Genomic DNA, 22,331 nt, shown 5'->3' on the forward strand with positions numbered 1-22,331 from the left:
GGCGGAAAGACTCTGCACAAAGCCACGTCGTTCACATCGTCGGAAATCCAGGCACAACGAAAATGGGGATCCCTGTCTAGAGTTCAGTTGTTGCAAAGGCAATAATCAATGGTACACGTTGCGAGGAGAGCACCTACGTACAAGAAGGCCCCACAAAGAAACAAAAAAATATTTACGACTGTGATTTCCGAACCAAGTGTGATGAGTGAAGTGCCCGAGGCCAAGTACACTGAAAAAGAAACAGAACGCGACGACCAAGAGCGCGCGGACGTGTGTGCCATGCGTTAGGGCTAGAAGAGGACGTAACTAAGAAATAAATGAAACTGAAACAATCGGTGGAAACATGCGGAGCACAATCAGATCAATTAGTGAGAAACACGAACTCCGACAGAACCAATCGTATGGACAGACGAGGCCCAATGAGAAGAAAGAGACGAAGCGCGTTGTACGAATTGCATGTGGAACACGCGCCATGTTTTGAGGCAACAACAACACAGGTGGAGTTTCGTTTCGTTTCGCTTCCTGAACACTGGCGCATAGCCTCTATGGGGGATTGGCCAAGAAACAGACGGTTTTCCGTGGTTAGAATTGAAGCAAAACTAGATTTTAACAGTGGAGCGTTGGACTAAAGAACTGTAATTTAGAAGTGCAATTAAAATATTAATTGTTAAGAATTTTGGTCAAATCAGTTAACATAAAGAAATGAAATAATATAAATAATTGACGATTTTAGAAATTCAGCAACGTAATGTTTTCGTCTCTCTAATAAAATTGTCAGCTGCAAGAAAAGCGTCCCTGTGGCTGGATCCCAGTGAAGTCGCCCCAAAAGAAAGAATGGTTGGGGAGGTGAGCGATAGCGAAAGTTTGATAAATTAGCTTTCTAAGGGTTTTCGTCACATTAGAAAGGGGCGGCACGAGAGAAAGCAATGTTCGGTAGATTTATGTGCACTGCAACATGAACATAGAGGGGACATAGCGAGACCAGACCTGTGTATGTAAAAACTTAGAGGCCTTGATGGACATCGATTACTATTCCACGAGAAGCCAAGATAGTGGAATTCAGAAGACGGTGTTTGCATGGATATTGCAGAGTTTTGCAATATACCGAAATTTCTGCACCTAGCCGCGGTGACGTAAGCTGATGTCGGCAAAACAGACATGATAGGGCCATTGAGGGATGCTCGTGCGAGCAAATCAGCCATTTCGTTCAAGTGCAACCCACGGTGTCCTGGTACCCACAGCAAACATATACTTTCCGTAAGTACGGAGGTACCATCGGACGAAATGTTCGTTGAATCCTTGCATTTAAGGATGCAGTAAGTCCAGAAAGCGAAAGCGGTAGAAGGTACGCCGCTGGGGACCGGGAGCTGAAGACGGGCCGTCGGGTTCCGAACCGGAGCCACCAGGGCTTCATCCAACCGGGCAACCTGTCAACCTGGTCCTATGCTTTGTGACTTCACCGGGCCACGGAGTTTCACCTCGAGGCCTGCGCACCTCTGCACCTGTTGGCAGAACGTGAACGGTCGGATTACGGGCCCGAGCTTATATATACAGCTACCTGTCCAGGGCGTTTCGGTCTTCTGCCGCTTCCTCCTGAAGGTTCCGCTGAAGGCGAGCCCAAGAGGCTATTCTCCAGTCATCAATTCGTCGCTCATCCCCATCCCCACTTTGTTAAGGTCAGCGTCGCTTCCATCATCGCCTCGCCCACCACCATTCGGCGGTGAACTGAAGTTGCCTTCGACTGTACCGCATGCTCCTGCTCGCGATAGGTCATAACGCTACATAGTGTCGAAGTTTGTTCTAAGTTGTAATTGCCTCTTGCTGTGAATGTTTTATTATGTGTTTATTACCTATTTCTAGGTACTATTTGCAATAAATGCCGTGTGTGCCTGTGTTAACAAAGGCTTTGTCCTCATTTGGGTGCACTGTGAGTGAAGCTAAAGAGAACCTGCATTAGAGCAACGTACATGTAGGTTGCCGTAGAATATGCGGCCGCTGAGTGTCATTTGAACAGTGAAAGTAGTCACAAATAGAGTGGAATGCTAAGGAGTGTGTTATCGACCAAATGAACCTCAAGAACGCGTTTATTTATTTATTTATTTATTTTTTATTAGAGAATACTTCCAGCTGGGTCTGGTAGCCAAAGCAGCAGTAGGTACAAGAGATAAAGAGAAAGAAAACACTCACAAAACAAGACAGCGTCAAAAGGCAATTCAAACACAGCAGAATAACAAATGTACATATTTCGCACGCATACGCTACTACTCAGAACAGCAGCGCCATTTACAAAGGACAGACGAAATTGTGAATTCAATATACGTAGCAAGAAAGGGCATGTGTGAAGATAAGGTCAACCAGTAAATGACTTGAAAAGATAGCAATGATTACAATCTGTAAAAAGTATATAACGCGCTTCACTCGTAACTGACAAGCAACAGCGGATAGGAAAGAGTCGATTAAGTGCTTGCTCCTGACTCCTTTTGGAAGCATGTTCCAGTCTCTTACGGTTCTATGAAAAAAGAGTAGCAGTTTCACCTGACAGAAGAAAAACTAAAAGTAAAGCCGAAGTATTAGGCAACTACATGAAGGAAAGTACACAGTTTTTCGGCCGTATAGAATACACTAAATATTCTCTTACCCATTACATTAACGAGCATTAAGTCATGCGAGCACAGACAAACATGAGCCCATCTCACTCGATGACCGCGAACACTTGCTATCGCAACGCTGGTCCGATTAAGAGAGCCCGCGGCGGGGAGAGAACTCTGCGCTGCCTCTCGATTCAGCGCGTTTTTCGAAACTTGAGATAACGCGACCTCCAACAGTAGGCGTGCAAGAAAACAGCGCACAGTAGGCCACCAGCCAGCTCGGTTCGCCCAGCCTCGGCACCTGGTGCATATTACCTACACAATTAAGCGTGCTGGCCGCGTACGCGCTCAGCTCGGCGTGCAGCAATGCGCAGCCACTGTCAGGCTAGAGTAGGAGGCGCGTGTGCTCACTTTCCCTCCCCCCTTCTCCAGCATGCGCTTGATCACGTTGCCGCGCGTTCACCTCCTTCGCCCCCGCGCGCTTGATGACGTGACCTGCAACAATGGGCGCGCGAGAAAACGGCTCTGCGCATCAAGCCACCATCCTTGTCGGCTCACCTTCGCACCCTTTCCCTCGCTCCCGCACCATACGGCAAGCGAGAGGCGATAGGATGTTACAGCACTTAGGCTTTATGCGGAGCATCACTGCGATGGTGACGATGGCTGAAGTTCGCCTGAAATGTTCATATAACTATTATCGCAATCTCTAAACGTGGTAAGCATTTCTTCTTGCCAGTTCTATAAGGACTGTATGTTTGCGTTATGCGCGAGTACGTCTAGGCGTTTTAAACAGTAAATAACTGTCGAAATTCGTTTCCTGATGGTTGATTATAGTATAAAGCATGTGAACACGGCGCAACTTACAGCTTTCCTCCAGTGTTGCGAGGCCAGACCATGACTGAAGATCAGAAATTGATACTTGTGTTTCGTAGGCATAATAAATAAACTTGAGTGCTATTTTCTGTACTTTCTCCAACTCATCTAATCCGTCTTTGTGGGAAGGTCCCAAACGAGACCGCCATACTTAAGGACGCGCCAGTACTGTATAGCCAATTAGTCAAGTTTTACTTGTGCAGTGCTTCGGACGATGTCGAAGCAAGCAGAGTCTTTTAGATGCTAACGAAAGTATGTATTAATGTGCGCACTCCATCTTAAATGATGAGCTAGTAAATTCCCAGATATTCGGACGCGGCGACAGACTTGATGTCAACATTGGTACTTCTTTATGAACGTGATAGCGGTGACAAAAAAGTGAACGAGATGCTTATAGAGCTGTTGCTAGCAGTGCCGTCGGATACCTGAAATAGTTTATTTAGGTTTTGCAAGTCGCACTACCTGCGTTCCTGGCTAACAATGCGTCAATCCACGTATTGTGCACAGTTGATTTACCAGCATTTGCTTGCAATGTAGAAGTTGAAGAAGTCTTTCAGAAACATTGTGAGCCATTTATAATATGGATTTCAAATATCAACATCGAAGTCCCCTGCGATGTCAGTCAAAGGCAATCTCAACGGCGTGTCGGCGACATGACCCAAAATATGTCCATTTCTCTAAAGCATAACGGTGGCGCCTTCTGTCACTGCGCGGCGTGTTTTGCCGTGTTTCGCCATAGTGGTGACTGGTGGCGCCACCTTTCTGCTGGAGGGACCCAGCGGTCGATTTAGGCACCACTGGTCTCCTTTAAACCCTTGGGTTCAGCGAGAGCAGTGGAAAAGGAAACATGTCTGCAATAGGGATTAGTAAGAGGCGATTGGAGGATTCGTGGACGTAGGGAAACGACAAAAAACGGAGACGTGCAAAAGCACAGTTCGAAATAGGGGATCAGAAAATTTCGTTGTGGGAGTTCATAGTGTTTTTTTTTATTGTTTAACCTAGGTAGGACAATAGGCAGTATAATAGCAATAGCTTGGTGGCGCAACCCACCACCCCTTTCCAAAGGGGACGCTCATAATATCCGTCCACATCCACCCAGTGACATCGCGAGCTCCCTATGTTTGACTGCAGTAGTGTGACCATAGGCTAGGCCTTCTTAGCTCTGAGAAGTCTTCCAAGCCAACACTCAAAGTTTGCTGCCTGTGAGAGCTAAAGCGCGGTGTATGTCTACAACGCAATTGACTTCTTATAAAAGCGGCAAATGAGTTAAAAACGTACACGCGTTCGGCCTGAAGCGGGCGAGCCAGCTATCCCCATGTCAGGCAATAATGTAAATTCCGTTGTACCCGTACAACGGAAGTCTATAGGAGACCTAGACAAAAACGGCTTGTGCGGCAAAAAAAAATAGGGTTAACTTGTTTCAGGGCCAATATTTAGGTTACACAGGACCCGTCCAGATACGTAAATGCGGTTTACTCCGTGATGCACATTTAGCCGACATGGGCTCGTAGACATTGTAATGAATATAAATAGTAGGTCCCGCAATAACCATAACTGGTAATCTAGCCCATTGATTTACGACCGACTTACGTTACGTCGCTCACCGGCCACAAAATTCTTCAGCACTGGGAAGAGCATACCACCTCTACCTTTCCCCCGCCATAGCGCCTATTGCTTAAACATTAGCAGCGAAGCTATTAAGGGGACTTGCATGACCATTCATGGTCAAGGCCAACTGGGTGCTGCGGTCTGCTTTGTATCAAATGTCCACCGACGAAGGGTCAGTAGCACTGCATCATGGCGAAAAATTTGCTTTTGAACGTAATGATCAATTTATGTAATAAAATTTCCAAAAATTTCACCGACGATTAAGATATTCCCTAATCCGAAATTTGAGTGCAGCTCTGTACGTGTTTTCATTTCCCGATATATTGGCTCGCGTGGACAATCTGTCTAGTGCGGCACGTTTGCAAAGGGAGCGAAGTGTGGCGCGACTGCCTCGCTAATCTGAAGATCGCGAGAGCCATCGCATGGGTGACACGTGGGCACGATTCGCACCAGCTGCTGCCGACAGACTTCTCAAATGACGCATGCTACTCTGACGCCATCTCGTAGCCATCTTCGCCGTACTACGCTTTTCTTCCCGCGCTTTCGCCATACCCTCCTCCGCTTTGCGCCTCATGGTTCCGCTGCGCCCACCTTACCGCTTTCCTCCGCGCATCTTCCACCTCCCGCTGCGCTTCGCGTTCATCTTTCGCTGTGTTCATTCGCTCGGTTACGCCGCCGCCGACGCCGACGCTCACCGCAGGAACGGGCATCTAAGAGCTGCGCTCTAAACTTCAAAGTTGGCTTGCATATATCTCGTTGGGATGCGCGTCTTTATTGGCAATTGATCGGTAATTTTTGTTTCGCACGTCGCCTTTAACTTCCTTCAGTTTGGAGATTTACTCGGAGGAGACCATATCGACAAATATTTTGCGGGTATTCCGTAAGAGCCTTTTAGTTAAAAATAATTTTAGTTTGGGCACCAGATCGTAGACGACACTACCAGCTCCACTAAGGCGATTCTCGGCCTAGATATTAAAAAAGACCTTTGACAACGGTAAACACGAAGCGACCTTAAAAACAATCACAACATTAGGACTAAGCCAAAGAATGTATAATTACGTTAGAGATTTTCTTGCGGGCAGGCACTCATGCGTCGTCGTCGGCGACGAAGAATCGCCGGAACTTGATACGGGTCCGTGCGGCACGCTGCAAGGATCCGTCATATCACCATTACTCTTTGATTTAGTTCTGCTCGGTCTACCCGAGAACTTAACAGCAGTAGAAGGATTGCATCACAGTCTCTACGCGGATGACATCACCCTCTGGGTTCCCGGGGGAGGATGTGACGGTTACAAATGCTGCTACAAGAATCACAATGGGCGTGGGGCGATCGCCTGACTACGTTCAGAGACCTCACCGAACACTACAGACTCGAAGGACGCACATTCCCGCCACCACACGATAAATTAAACAGGAATGAGGCCGTAACTTTACGCTTGCTCCAGACACACACCTACCCTAGCCCCGCCGTCCTACATCTTTGCTACCCCGGTTTAAATCGAACAGATGCCTGTAAAGCTTGCGGACAGAGAGCAACGCCGGGACACATGCTCTGGGAATGTGCCGGCAACCACGGTAATGAGACCGCCTCCGTCCGCGACGCGTCCGTAATCGCGGCCGTTGCCACAGTACGGGAAGCCTCGAGATCGCTTCTTCCCGACGCCGCCCCGGCTGCGGGAGCCGCCGGGGACCTTCTCCGTCGCCGTCGCCGCCGCTGGGAGGCGGCTCTCAAAAGTTCAGAGCTAGCAGACCAGCTCTCGGCAGTCCGGCAAGCCGAAGATGCCGCCCGAGTCCAAGGACTTCGAGCCGCCACCTGAGGCCACCAGAACAAAAACTGCCGGACCATTCATTAATAAAGTTTCTTCTTCTTCTTGGGCAGCCTATCAAGGCCCTCAGCTTTCGCGTTCTCCGCGCAACTACCATCCCGCCTGCGTCTCATCGGCATTGTCTTCGGCGTCCGCGGGATAACCGGGGATCCCGCCTGCTGAATGTACAAGGCCTCAGCCCATCATCACCTGTCCTCTCGGGGTGCATGCGGGGATGGCGTCGAGACCTCTCCCGTTTGCGCAACCCCCCCCCCCCCCCTCCTCTTGCTCCTCCTCCAAGGAGCAAAGGCATTCCATTTTAAATTATTTTAAATGGATAACGCAGGCGTCTGTACAAAGCTCGGATATACTGCAGCATATGGAAAGGGTCGAGTGAAGCGCTTGCAAATTCTTAGATTTCGAACAGAGGCAAAACAGACCGCTAGGACTTCTGAAGGATGTCAGAAATCTCTTACGCAGCTTCGATGTATTTGCTATATATTTGCACGTGTACTTGTGTAGCTTTACCCGCCGTGGTTGCTCAGTGGCTGTGGTGTTGGGCTGCTTAGCACGAGGTCGCGGGATCGAATCCCGGCCACGGCGGCTGCATTTCGATGGCGGCGAAATAGGAAAACACCCCTGTAGTTAGATTTAGGTGCACGTTAAAGAATGCCAGGTAGTCGAAATTTCAGCAGTCAACCACAACGGCGTGCCTCATAATCAGAACGTGGTTTTGGCGTAAAACCCCACAATTTTTTTTTGTTTACCTTTCTTCGGTGACCGCATTCACCGGCTAAAAAATGTTAAACGCTATCGCGCAGCGCAAGACGCACTTACATGGTTTAGAACTCAGGCGAATATTATCGTAGGTTCTATATGCATTATGTGTGTCCTCGCCGTACCTTGTATAATCAGATTGCATGCGCGACACGAATTGTGTGGTAGTTTCTGGAAACCATGCGGGCGCCAGGAACTACACCGGAACCTTCGACGAGTGACATATATAAGCCGACGCACATGACCGCTGGTCACATCTCGACGATCGCCGACTGTGTTCGCGGCTATCGTTGTGCTTCGAGTGTCACTTCCGTAGGTGGGCACAAGTTCACCCAGTAAAAGGCTAGTTTCGCCATTCGAAATTTTGCTACTGCGTTTTTGACGGCCGACAATATCAGTTGCGCGGAACGGCATACATGCCCGAAGGTTACTTTTTCTCGCTTATGTCTGGCGTCATCACGGTTAACTAGTTTAGCTTGGCTTGGCAAGCGATATGCCGTTTTATGTGAACTCTGTAAAAGCAGCGGAAAGTGTGGTACTCAAGAGGGGGCCGCATTGAATAAGCTAATAAGCAACTGATGAAAAGATGCACTAAATAGCATTAGCGGCTTTATTCTCTCAAAAATGTGGAAAATGACATGATAATTGGCAAGTGCATTCATTATTCCTTGTGTGCCATACTGCGATGTGTTCATTTGCATGTTTTTCACGCATGTGGCCGCTTGTAGGCCAACGTTATACTGTTATTTAAATAAATTCTGGGACTTTATGTGCCAGAATACCAATCTGATTATAAGGCATGCCGTAGGAGGGGACGCGGAATAATTTTAACCACCGGAGGTTATTAAACGTGCACCCAAGGGACGCTACATGGCCATTTTTGTAGTTCGCCATTTTTCATTTTGTAAACGCAGCCGCTGCGGCTGGGATTTCATCCAGCGACCTCGTGCTTAGCCGCGAAACGTTACACCATTTTGTTAATTTGATATACAATTAGCCAAATAATTTGACATTTTGTTTGTTTGATTGATAATATGATGATCTATTTAGCAGCTGCTCGAAGTATCTATAATTAGCACGCTTGGATAATGAATGCACTTCATCTCGTGTCTCCCGTTATTTGCTCTGCTGACTTGTTCTTACACCGTGAGCTTCTTCATTGTTTCAGTCGTTATAGCTAAAACAACGCGGCACCAGCTCAAGCTTGCATTACCCACGTTCTCTTCTGTAAAATTTCTCAGTAATTTAAATAAATGAGCAATAAGATTCATTGTTTAAAAAAACTTTTTGTGCGCAGACAGACAGGGACAAAGAAAAGGGGCAACACATGTGTCCCTGTCTGTTTGCGCACAAAAATTTTTTTAAATAATGAATCTGTTCCAACTAGGCCGACTCGCAGTTTTGCTTCAGAGCAATAAGAGTATACAATTTCTTCGCTGAATGTCTACTTAGCAATAGCAACAGCACTGCACAAGAAAGCTGGCACTGATAGATATTGCGGGAAGTTTGGTGATCCATTTGATAATTCTTGACCCAAATGTTACTTCAAATAGGCACTACATTTGTCTGGTCGAACAACATGTACTTATTGGAAAACCTGCTTCGATTTCACTGCCTGAAAGCGTTGGGTATAAACGGAAAAAATCAAAGCCCTACGCTTTTGTCCGCAATTTCTCCCGCCGAGAACGGCGCCGAGGACGTCACCGTGACATCAATGATTTCACAGTATAGTAACCTATACATCAGCCGATTTCTTGCGTCAAAAGAAAATTTATCATGATTTCAATATTCCGTTCCGACTTGTGTCCAAACATCATCCAATTATTTTATTTAAAAACTCCCAATACCGTCGATAGGACGCCGTCAAAATCCATGATGTCAAGGAAAGCAAATGCAAGTATTTCAAGGTGTGTCACCATCCGCCTCTCGTTTACCCATCTTTTCTCAGAATTTCTCTTCACAACTCCACAACCATTATTTGCCAATCAATGTTAATTTTAGGTTGTTTTGATTAGGTTGGCACCCTCAGAGCGAAGACGACGGAGACAGCGATGTCGCGGTGTTTCCGTTTTCAAGCAAATCATTATCGGGCTTCATCGGGCTCGGTCTCGTTCAAGTGTTACCCTCTAAACGGGGTGATCCTTCTTAATTTGAAAGTGGTTAAAAGGAAAGGGACTAACAGTTTCGAAGATGCGTCCTTCGATATTTATTGCTATAGCGCGGCGGACACGAGATGGAGGAGCCGTCGTCAACGCCCATTCGCTAATTAACTTAAGGCCCATGCTGCAAATGCAGTAATGCAGGAGGCAAAATAAATGTACGCACGCACTTTTAATTCCTTCATTTGTCATTAATGCATTCGTCAACGAAAATTTACTTCTTGTTCATTTCCGGAACCTTAGGCACAAACAGCACGGGAAGCCCTCTCCACGTGATGCTTTCCGCCTCGTTTGATTTCTTTAATTCCCCGACTTCACCACCTCATCGGACTTGTTGCGAAGTTTTTGTCGGTGATCGACCTCCGCTTACACTCTAAAAACTAGGAAGGGTATCGCAGGAGTGAAGCTGCCGGTTCACTCTTCAAAGCGTCGTTTTACTCTCGCAAAATGTCGAGGAGAGTGAAATGCATTGTTCACTCTGTCACCAAGGAGAGAGTGAAATGTGCTTTTCACTCTCCCCTTCAGAGAGAGAGAGTGAAAAGACTCTTGCGACAATAGAAAAGAGAGACTCTTGCGGCAATAGAAAACAAAACGTAGCGTAATCTTCTGCTTCAACTGTAGGTGGCTGGCCCCGAACATGGCAATGTATCATTCATGCACGCTGAGCAAAGAACACATCGTTTTGCTTCTAAGAGAACAGGCCGCCGCAGTTCAAAGGAACGCGTAGCGAGCGCTCTACTTTTTCACTCGGAGTGGCTCCACCGCGCGCGCGCGCGCTCACGATCGCGGAACAACACAGCACCCGAGAAAGAAGATCCGTCCAGCGAGCAAAGGCCAGCCGAGGGAGATCGTGTGTCAGCCATCTCGCGCCGCCACGAAAACACGACAGTCGTTCGTCATGCCTTGGATATAACAACAAATCCTCCACGGTAAGTGAATTCTAACTTAGGTGCACATTCTCCGTATATATCATGCTATCGCCAGGAAGTCGTCGCTGCGCTTAGCCGACGCGATTGACAAAGGACTAGGCGTACGCGCTATCTCTCGATGTCAATCGAAAAAGCCAGTCGTCGCGATAACTGCATGTGATTTTATAACTTTGCCGTTGTCCGTAAGAGCTTTAAAAATCGCAAACGCTGCCAGAACTATGGTATGTTCAATAAGACGCCAGGCGAGAGGACGCTTAAAATGGTTAGTTCACCAGCCCGTGATTCCGAGCCTATGCGGAGCGTGATTAGCGTGCGTTTTGTGTGTTTGAATTTATTCAGTTTGGCAGTCTACTGTGTACGGAACGCTGTTGAACTAAGGAATCACATAACAGAAGGCGTCATTTTGCTGGCAGCATGCTTTTTTTTTATAGGTAAACCGCGCGCTTGACGGTGTCTCGCGCAGGGGGAATCTGCGACCACTGAAGTTACGTGCAGCACCAGTGCTAGTTAGAAACTTTGCCGCAGGCATTCAGCTGCATGCTGCAAGAGGTCAGTTGGGCGCGTTATCTTGAACTTACTGAAAACGCATGAAGAATCCATGTTTTATTCTGAAAAAAGTATAAACCCCATTTAAGCGATCTTGCGCGCGGCAGCTACAAGCGACGCGACGGAGATGGCTGTCGCGTTCGCTTGTCGCCTACAAGTCGTACTCCGTGCGAGCGACGATTTTGAGCGACGCCTCCCCGGTGTTGCCGGCATGAGGGCTGCAGTCACGCGTGACGCGTGCTTTAGTAATTTACGTTGATGTATTTTACTATAAAAAGTAGCATAAAATATTTCCGGTGGTCTTGCAGTACGTTCTTATCCTTGCACGTATAAAAATTGAATGATATGCTCGTTCCGCGCGACAATCGGTAGTATTTGAGCGATGTATGTACATCCAGTTCCGGCTTCGCGCTATTGGCTAGTCGCTCATAGCACTTCTGGGCGACGAGCGACGATTTCTAGATTTCCAGAACCGAGCCATCTGTTCAAGCGACGGCCCGTTTTGTCGCTCGAAGCCGTCGCTCGTCGCCGTCGCCGTCGCGCACTAAATCGCTCTCACAGTGTTTATCCCTAAGACCGAACTGTTTTTGCTCATGTTGAAATGGTGTGATTATAGGTCTGGTTTTGTCTCCTGTTGTGGTTTTCGTGCACGGTGCGAAACTGAAAGGATGCTTATGTCTACGAACTCGGTGAATTGTCGAGCAGCTAGTTACGCATCGGCATCGAATATAACGGCTGCTGTGTGGAATTACAATTGCAGGGGCGCTTTGCATACGCTTATTGTTTTGGACATGCCTGTGCATTTGCTAATATGAGTTGGCGTGTCAGAGTTATGTCATATGAACAGCTAAATCAGCCTTCCTCTGGGGGTTACAAGCGTAATGTGTGCATTTTGCTATAGCATGGCAGATCAAGATGTGTTTATCGCTTGAATATTTTTAGTAGAGAAATAAAATATCAAAATAAAATGTTGCTTTAATTCCGTGTTACCAGTCTGTCGTACACAGAACAATAGGTTGGTGTAATAAACTAATAACTGCGGTTTAACTGCAACTTTTACATGCCTACAAGAATGTAAAATGCTAGATTTCAAACTGCAGCAGTAGTCGGGTCTGTCAAAAATGAACTCCACTGCGCACCTCATGCATGAAAATAAGTTCATGCCTTTTAGTAAGCTTAGATGCAGGCTGCAGTGAACTTGTTAGTATTGAAATGTGGGTAAGCTTGCCATAACAAGCCTTGTTGCCCTTTTTTATAGGCACATCTATATATCCATTGAGCTGAAGGACAATATTTTCATCCCTACTGAGAATCATGTTTGCAGCTATAATCCTCAAATTATGGCTTCAGCAGTGGCACAACCAGGGATGGGGGGGGGGGGGGGGCGGCACACTGGGCACGTGCTTAGGATGTGTCAGAAGTGGTGTTTGCGATACACCAGACTCATGACAGACCTATGACGTCTGAAAATGACCAATATTCTATTCATTAGCAGGAGTATTCTAACATTCATGAAAAACAAGGATGAACTGTGGTTTATTTGTTTTTTTGCTTAAATCTAAAGATTGAAGTTAGTTTAGCAGTTGACTGTTGCAGTCATTTGGATGTTTTGCATGCATTTCACTAGGAAGACTAAGAGCTAAGACTTTTTTATTGCCATGGCCTTGACTGTCTTGATGTTGTTTTGCACCATGCCCTTGTGTTGACTTTTGCATACGATATTTTTCAGGCACCCGCTTTATATAACGCAAGAAGGCAGCTGCAAGGACACGAGGATGTGAAAGAGCCAGTGCAGTGCGACTTCACGTAGTGCAGAGGAGCCAATGCCAAAAAATCAAAATACATTGGCATGTTATTTGGACAAGAAAACTAGTATGTGGGTATATTGGGTGTACCATTTGACCAAATGTCAACAAAATCAAGATACAGTATGTTACACGAAGATGAAAATTCTCACGTGCTCCAGGCAGTCATCTTAACATGGTATATTTATGTAATGTCTCTGATTGGAAAGTCAAATCAAGTATGCTCTCTGGAGACAAACACATAGCAGCAAGTGTCATTGAAAAGTTAAAAATGTGTTTTAAGAAAGCTGATTAGTTCTGAGAAGTGACTGCTTTTTGTCTTGCCTCTCAACAGATATATCCATGTGATAAAAAAATAGTGGTACAATAAAATTGCATATTTGCTTAGCGACATGATACATACTTGCAATGAGCACGGTGCCTGTGTTTACTATAAAAAGCAACAGCCCATGCTTGGTTAGGTTAGGCCCACTACAACATGCAGGCATGGGTGATTGGCGCTTTTTTTATTTCTGTGTCGTCAGGTTTATTGACGTGCGTATAGGTGCAGTGGCACGCAGTATGGCTAGTACAAAAAAGGGGGGGGAAGGCAGATATATGTAGCTCACTGTACACGACACAGGGCAAAGGAAATCCGTGTTCAGCAACTATGTTAAATGCCATGTACGTAAATTTTACAACGCTACTCGTTCGAAGCGCGCACACGTGCATATTGAAGAAAAGTTTCCAGGGTAGATAATTTAGTTCGTAATTTACACTAATTCTGCTCTAACCACGAGACATAATAATTTGAATATACTGCACGGAAAAACCTAGAGCGAATTAAATTGTGTGTCAGCTTCGTGTGTATACATATAGTCTTTCCTATACATTAGGTTTTTTGCGTAATGCATTAACAGTTGACAGCCTATCTTATGATGTGTACTCTACATTACAGTTGTTTATTAGTTTACTCGTTTGTTTTGCGACTGATGAAATGCCGGCATATATATATTTTCAACATTTGACATAACCCTGTATGCCTTGCAGGGACAACCCAGCACGTGCATTTCTCAGCACCCAGTCAACTGCCAAAAGTGACTCAAACACAGGCCACCAGTAAGTGGACATCAGTTGCAATTTCACATTATGCAGTTGGCGGCTGCCTTGTACGGAGGCTTTTTTTTTTTTAATGAGATGGTGATGTCGTTCTAATGTACATTTTGACCACAAAGGTGCGATCACGTCTCACAGAGGCATATATGGTTGCTATTCTCTGCGAGGGACGTGTTCTCGTGTTCGTGAAGCATTTGTGTTTGGCAGTATTGTCGCCCAATGAGTCGGATATAAACACTAACTCACCACTGCCAGCAAGTAGTTGCGAGAAACGCATTATGACGCTGTAAAGTTATTTCATTAATTCGAAGGAAAGTTTTGCAGCAGGAAAAAAGGTTGCTATTCCAGGTAAACATGTCTTTTTCTCGCAGGTTATTTAGCCAAACGGTGAATGCATGAAATTCGTGACTTATGAATAGATTTTAATTTATTCTTTAGTAATGCTTCTAAAAGAGACTAGAAATAGCATGTGACTACCTCTGCAATCAGCAGACCATACACTTACAGTCATAAGTGGCAGTTCCATGCAGTCTCGCACTTTATATAACCTTTCCTTTCAGCAACATTGGAACTGGTGGCTGCGTTTTCAGAAGGAGAAGTGCACTTGACACTGTATATGTATGTGTGAATTCGGTTTTCTTTGTATGTGTCGGCTCACTGACAAACAGTGCAAAAATCTGTTGTACCATGAGCCTGACGACGCCTTCTGCTGCTAGAAATGCGGCACTTCGTATTTTATAGTACTGCATGACATTTAAATCAAAGCTACCACATAAAATGATCAAGAAAACTAACCGCTGTTATAGCTGTTTTCCTCAAAGAACGCTTGTCCTTTATGGGCTGTGTTAATCTGAGCTCTCCACCGATGTTTCAGTAGTATTATCCCTTAGTGAGTGATAGATTGGGGGCAATTAATCGTGTTAGTGTTTAAGTGGTGTCCTAATTATTTGCATTTGTTCCAACAAAGTTGTCTAGATTACTTTATTGTGTAGTGTAGAGCTTATGAAACCATCAGCAACTACTGAGTTGCTAACACGCATATGGATTTGTCACTATACAGGTGGAACTCGGCTGTACCACTGCAGTGCTGCGGAAATTTCCTTCACCAGCGGCTTTGCAACAGCTGTTTCGCAGCATGTCGGTATGTGTTAATTTATAATTATGTTGGGATGGGCTAGTATTATGGACCACTGCTACTCTGTATTGTGACAGATCCATATGATAAGGGATGTAATGGGCACAGCGAAAACCTTTGAATTTTTTACTATGGTACATAAACAGGCTCTCCTTTTCGTCACTGGAGCAGGAGAGAAGGGCATGCAGGCACTCCTGAATGTACATATATTTCAAAACATGAGAGAGACACACACACACACACAAACTAAAGGCAGGGACGTTCCATCTTTCATCTTGAATTGAATTGTGCAGCGCAAAAATACAACACAGACCACAGAGAAGCACACATGTTAACAGGTTTGATACACACGTTAGTTCAACAGATTTGATACTTCAAGTGTGCTATTTTACACAAGGGGGAAGGGAAAGGGGAGAAAATCTGAAAAAAAAGTGGAGTGGAAAAAAAGGAATCGTGCCAAAAAGCATGAGAAGCATCGCGCAGCCAGGATCACCAGCAGGACACCTAAAAAGCACTCTGATAAAATTACATACAGGAGAACCTTACGTATAGTTTGTTTCAATCAACTCAGATCACATGCAGCCATTACTGCTATCAAGTTGTTTCCTTATGTCATATGAGGGAATGATGTGGGCCCAAAAAACTGTTTAGAGCTGAAGGATTATGTTCCATTCTAGCCTCATTGCCTGCTTTTTTATCATATTGTTATCAGCTGCTTATGTTAGGGACAAAAAGTAAGAGTACGAACTGTTTCCCGATTCGCCATTCCACACAACATGTCTTTGTGACTATATGTACATGCAGATGATCCATAGTTGAAAAATATTCAGTACAGTAGAATCTCATTACAAGATGCACTTGGTTGTAAGAGACATCTGAAAATGGTTTGGTTGGTTTTCCGATGTTTGCCACGTTAACAATACTGTATACAAGAGACACCTTTGTTACTAAGGATGACTTTTTAAGTATTCACTACTTCGAAGGGACACAACCCAGACGCATTCACTTTGTGCACCTTGTGTGCTCCGAAGGGCGTAAAGATCACGCAATCCTTACACAAGTCAATCGCGCATGTCTCTTTTAGCATGAACCAGAAAAGGAGGGCAACGAGGACAGTGCAGGGCAGAAAGTGTCGGCAGTTGAAGCTGACGAGCGCCTAAGAGCACCTCAAAGGTACTGCGAGCAACAAGGCTTGCAAAGTGAAGTGTTTAAATTCTAGAAGTTGGGAAGGAAGCTAACACAATCTACAGTCACTAAAAAGCTGTGAATGTCTTCTTTAAAGGGCCCCTAAACCACCGAGGTTGAAATTTAGTTGTGGTGTTGCAGTTCTACACAATAAGGCAATGAACAGGTAGCCACGAGAATTTTTCGAAACGGTGCAGTAATAGTGGAGCTACGTGTGTTTGATTATCGAAAAGTAGTCCCCACTCATTTTACTCTTTCATCTGGTACACGCCATATGGACAGTATCGTCTTTTCCTTGCCTAGTACACCTCCAAATGTTACGGGACAGGCCAACACCAACGAGCTCTGTTGCTGCCGCGCTGGCCCGTCGTCCTGCGAGGGGTGGCGCTAATACAACGGAACTGTATGGTGACTCGTGTTGAAGAGCCTCATAGGGAGACCCTTCTGTTGGCGTTTGTTCTTTGCTCCCATTGGCTGCCCACAATGGCATCGCGCGCAACGCGACGAGGAAGAAGGAGTGTGTGTATTTGCTTGCAGGCCTTGCCGGCAGTCGTACACTTTCGTTTGACAAATCGACAGCACCGGAAACTGGTGACATCATCAGAGACAGCCTGGTGACGTCAGGACAAACTGGGGGGTGCAGGATAGATCCAGAGAGGCGCACGGGGTCATATTCTTCATATTGTGGTGCTCCGGCAGTGCTACGCACTCTGGCATTTGGCTTCGTCGATCGTGACGGCATTCTGATTTCGATACGCGTGTTTACTTTAAATGTTCAAAAAATGTCGAGAAGTGGTTTAGGGGCCCTTTAAGCCACCCTGAGCATTTATTCCTTCAGATGTATCAAAACATACTTTAGTGATGATGCATAATAAAGTGATCTAGTCTGGCTCCTCAGTGTCTCAAAATTTTTGGTTTCGAGAGACATGTTTCCCGTGCCTCTTGAATATCTTCTGATGAGGCTTTACTGTAATATACACAAACAATTGTGTAACTCCTCCTGCAAGTATTATTCATTAAGCCCGGTCACTTATGTGCAAAGCTTGTGGTTAAGTCTTGATGTCCGTACTTTTTAGAGCTATGTTTATTAATTCATGCTGTTCTTATTGGTTCTTCGATGCAGGAGACAATGCCTACGAAATTATTGGCCCTGATCATGAGATCAAGGGGCAAACAACATCTCTGTTGCAGAAGTGAGCCCGATACCACTTGGAAGTTACCATGACAGATGACACAGCAGCAATAGATGCAGAGACTGCCATGTCTACTGCAGCTGCAACAGTGTACGAGGCAAGCAGCAGCTCGTCAGCATCAGCAGCAGTGTCAGAAGGAACCACACCAGGCCTGGTAGAGCAACATGTGTGCTATCACTGACTTTTTTTGTAGTGGATACAACTCATTTGCTCAACATACAAAAGCTTTTCACCACGACTGTGAGCCAGTGTTATTGTGCAGCAAGTGCAAGACTAAGTTAGGTGTTATAACACAGTACAAGCATCACTTTAATATATGCAAATGCAAACATATTACAGTTGTTGCCTCCCCAGCCAGCCCACATAGTGACAACAATGTGGAACACATGGTGGGACACACCTCTCCCCCATTACAAGATAGTAGAGACTGTCAGTGTTGTTGCTAGATTGACTGGTCTTTGTAGGCAACTAGAAGGACAACACAGGTGTCATAAGATTGTTGTTGATGTTGTTGTTGAAGAGGTAAAAAAGAAGTTTGATGCAGCTGAAGTGCCAACTGATATTGAGCAAATCAAAAGCAACCACCTGAGAAAGCAACACTATCGAAATTTGGGTATCTATGTGCCGCCAACTCTGGTAAGAATGGCATAGGACAAAAGTGTGATGAAAATCACACAGACACTGCTGTTGCATCACTGGCCACAGTGAGCAGCGACTTGTAGGGCAAGAGAGTCAACTGAAACTAATATTATGATATAGTGTCATGCTCCCATGTGACCACTTTTCAAGTTATTTTGCAAGATACAGCTCAACCTCCAGAAACGAGACTGCAACGTATGTAAAAAAGCTTTCACAAAGAATTATTCATACCACTATTAACATAGCAGTATCTTTTTTTTTTGTGTCGGTTTGAGGTTCCCGGCTGTCCATTAATGCAAAAATTGAGGAAAAAAAAGAACGTGTCGTACTTACACCTTTTTAACAAGTACGAGGGGGACAGAACTTTTCTAGTCATGCATCTTCATCATACTATCAAGTTTTTAAATGCCTTTTATAATTATTATTACCAGTTATATCTGAGTGCATTGTATGCATGTAGCAGGTGTAAAATCAGGTCTGTTGGATCAGATGCCTTATCTGCAAGCGAGCCCTATATTCAAGAAATTTGAATTAAAATAGTTACGTTAGAGACGCAGTCTTTCAGCACTTTATTGCCTGTGGTTTAAGCATTGCTCAATACTTTTGTGGGTGGCAATTTCAACCGGCACAGCACTGCGCTTTGCCACAGTCACATTTGTCTTCAAAGCGGTGTTTACCATTTGTGTTGATCTGTTTGTGTATGCATAGAGCAAGTTTTTAATTTATATTTTTCTGCATTCTTGTGCTTGCACTAAGCTTGCATAAGGCAGTTACAAAATGTGCGTCACTATAACGAACTGTTCTGTTGAGCTTACATTTGCAAATAATCGTGTTCAGATGGCCGCACTTCTATGCGGGTGCACCGCTTGCTTTGTGTATGTTCTCATGTTTGTGTAACGCTTATATAAGCTAGTTAGAAAATGTATGTCACTAAGCATTGTGATATTCTTTAAAGAACTGCTTGGTTGGTTTTACACTTGTGAATTAGTATTGAGGCGGTGGTATTCCCATGTATGCCCACTGCTAGCTTTCTGTGTCCTCACGTGTTTGTATTAAGTTTCTACAAGGGAGTTACAGCATGTACGTCACTAAGCGCTGTGATATTTTTTAAAGAACTGCTTTGTTGGTTTTACACCTGTGAGTAATAGTACTCGGGTGGCACTAGTCATGTGTAGGTACACAGGGACCATTTGTATACATTATGCTCATGTAAAGCAGTTACAAAGTGTATGTCACTAATTACTGTGATATTTGTTGAATTGCTGTGATGGTTTTACACATGTGAATAATAGTGGTCAGGACACAGTACTTGCGTTGTATAGTTGAATTTATACACTGCCAAGACATGGGCTGTATACGTACCAAAAGAAATGTATGTCATTATATTGTTGTGATTATTACTGTTTGGATTTTATTAAACTGTAATAAAATTGTTTCTTGTATCTATTGAGGTATGGCAATTTGTCATGCAACCAAACTGAGGATCTGAACTTGTGCATACAAATAAACAGCTAATTTAAGAGTATACTGCTCATATTCTGCTAAACCAGTTTAACAAATCTTGTACTACAATGCTGGAAAAATGACAGAGCTGACTCGGATGTACAGAAAAAGTTCTGCACTGGCTGAAGGACTGCCCCACACTGGAGTTCGTAATGTTGCATTTATTGGAGTAGAACAGAAAGTGCACTTCTATTAAAAATGCGACAGTCGGTGCAGAAACATAAGGCAGACGAGCGGATGTGGCACATTTTTTTCAGGGCCCTCCATGCCTACTACTGCATTTCTAGTCTTCCTGTGCTCTGCGTTCCCGGTTCAGCCAAGGTTTTTACTCCATGACAGTTGTTCTACTGGGTTCGTAGCAATATTGAAGAAAAAAATTCAATGGTTTTCAAGGACTTTCGAGGCCCCGACACAGTAACTTCAAGGACCTCGTGCAATGTGTGTAGTAGTTTCGACAGGCAATAACTTGTTCAAGAACACCGTTAACTTTAATGCAAACTAAAGAAAACAAAACAAATCGCATTTCAGTGATTTCAAACATTTGAAAGACTGCTAATTTGCCTTTCACCGCCCACCACTAAACGCACACAAGGAAGCATTTCAAGAAGGTGCTCAAAGTTTTTCTGCAATAGCACAATTAACTACTTGGACCTGCAACGTTTGCAGTTTTTGAATACTGTTTGGTTTGACAGTGTATGTGATGTCATCTGTTGCCTCAGCTTTTTTCACCATCAAATAAGCAATAGTCATTTCTAATTTCTTTTTATTGTGTCTGTCGCTCTCAATTTTCACGGCTTCTCTTCGAATGCCTCAACTGTTGAGCTTCCTGCTTCTGCTCCTCCAAGCACATTTGTCGCCGGTTCCATGTGCATAAAACTGGTATCTGCAGCTCCTTTGTAATTTCAACTTTAAGGATGTCGCTTTCCTTCTATTACCTCCAGAGACAATTTTCTGTGACATGCGAAAGAGTGTCACAGAAGGGAAAAAAAGCGCTTGGCAATGTCTGCTAAGTCTAGCCAAGTGTACAAGTTTAAGGACTTTCCAGTACTTCTAAAAATTCAAGGGTTTTCAATGCCTTGAAAATGGCATTTTAGAAATAAAGGATTTTCAAGGATCGCTACAAACCCTGGATTCTAGCACCTAAATAATTTTACAAGCTTATTTTGGCATGGAGTTAGGAAATTCATGCTTTCTAGCTAACGCTGCACTATCTCTGTACAGTGAAGCCACGAGAGCGCAACTATTTTGGAGTAAAGAAAAATACTGAAAGCTTTTAATACCACTTTTTTTTTCTATGGAGCTTCGTATTGCCTAGTTAAGTTTACGAATGTGCCTGGTTTTGGCGGGCGTTTCTTCGACATTTTCTGGAAGAAGCAGATGTCTAGCCCCGTATTCAGAAATGTATCTTAATACAAAGCTCATGCTTGACTTGATATAAACGACGCCTGGTGCGAACGTCCCCCAAGACGCTCACTGCCTTTCTTTTGGTGCGTTCACGACTTGCGTCGTTTAGATCAAGTCAAGCATGGGCTTCAAGTTATGATGCATTTCTGCATATGGGGGTAAGCGTGCACAATTCCGGGCAACGCACTGTGCCATTGACACTGAGAGAAAACGGGGAAAACAGAGTTAACCACTTATGCTCCTAAACTTTCGCGTACCTGTGGTGTGCGTGTATCGTGGAAGAAGAAACAGCGCAAACACAAGGACGAAAAAAAGCATCAACCACACCAGCGCTTCGTGGTGTGGCATGTTTTTGCGTTGTCCTTGTGTTGCGCTGTTTCTTCTAAAATGCTCAACCAACTAGCCGGCAAGTCCATCCTGTGCATATATAAATTGAACACACGCATGAGTGTAGATGGTCTTCGAAGCTTTTAGAACGAGCACTGCCACAGGATACGAGCAGTGCACGCGTAACAAGTGGACACATTAGTCATTTAAACATGCGTGCCAATGCATTTGACGCGGGTATCGGCATAAGCAGTCTCCAAATGCTGGAATGCATGCGCTTCAAAACGCTAACGATCTGCTGCTAATGCAGGACAAGAGCTCACAGCGGACTGAACCAAACTCTAAACTAATGCACTTGAAAAGAACGCCTACACGGCAGCGTGAGGCACGTCGAAATGCCTGGTACTGGCGTCGCAGTTGCTCACCAGTATACGCGCGAATTAAATCCACATATGTGGATGGTTGGCGCAATACTTTGTATCCGCGTATTTTGGAGAACATGGACTGGAGAAGCACTCGATCATGAGCTGAACGGCACATTTGTTATTTTCCTGCGGTGACGACAAGCCGTGAATAGTTCTCACGTTGTCGTCTACGTTGTCTTCCTTCGTTAGTCGTAGCAAGGAATGGAAATGATGCAAACGCACACGTATTCCAGTACACACTGCAGAGAAGCCCCACCCACCACAGCCGATTCATCAAATACGTTCGGTATATATATATAACCTCTAAAACAACACTACTGGGCGTGGCGGCGCTG

The 22,331-nt window shown here is 44.9% G+C and overlaps 1 long non-coding RNA gene across 2 annotated transcripts; it reads left to right on the plus strand.

The window, feature by feature from the left end:
• Positions 1-10,275: 10,275 nt before the first annotated feature.
• Positions 10,276-18,525, plus strand: LOC129385685 (uncharacterized). Of its 2 annotated transcripts, XR_008613168.2 has the most exons (5): positions 10,276-10,739; positions 13,015-13,157; positions 14,120-14,188; positions 15,246-15,326; positions 17,629-18,525. It is a non-coding gene; the product is annotated as an uncharacterized lncRNA (long non-coding RNA). The 2 variants fall into 2 exon arrangements; XR_008613167.2 differs by lacking the exons at positions 15,246-15,326; positions 17,629-18,525 and having other exon boundaries at positions 14,120-14,832.
• Positions 18,526-22,331: the final 3,806 nt, after the last annotated feature.

This window comes from Dermacentor andersoni, chromosome 7 (genome assembly GCF_023375885.2).
Source record: "Dermacentor andersoni chromosome 7, qqDerAnde1_hic_scaffold, whole genome shotgun sequence".
In the NCBI taxonomy this organism is placed as follows: Eukaryota; Metazoa; Arthropoda; class Arachnida; order Ixodida; family Ixodidae; genus Dermacentor; species Dermacentor andersoni.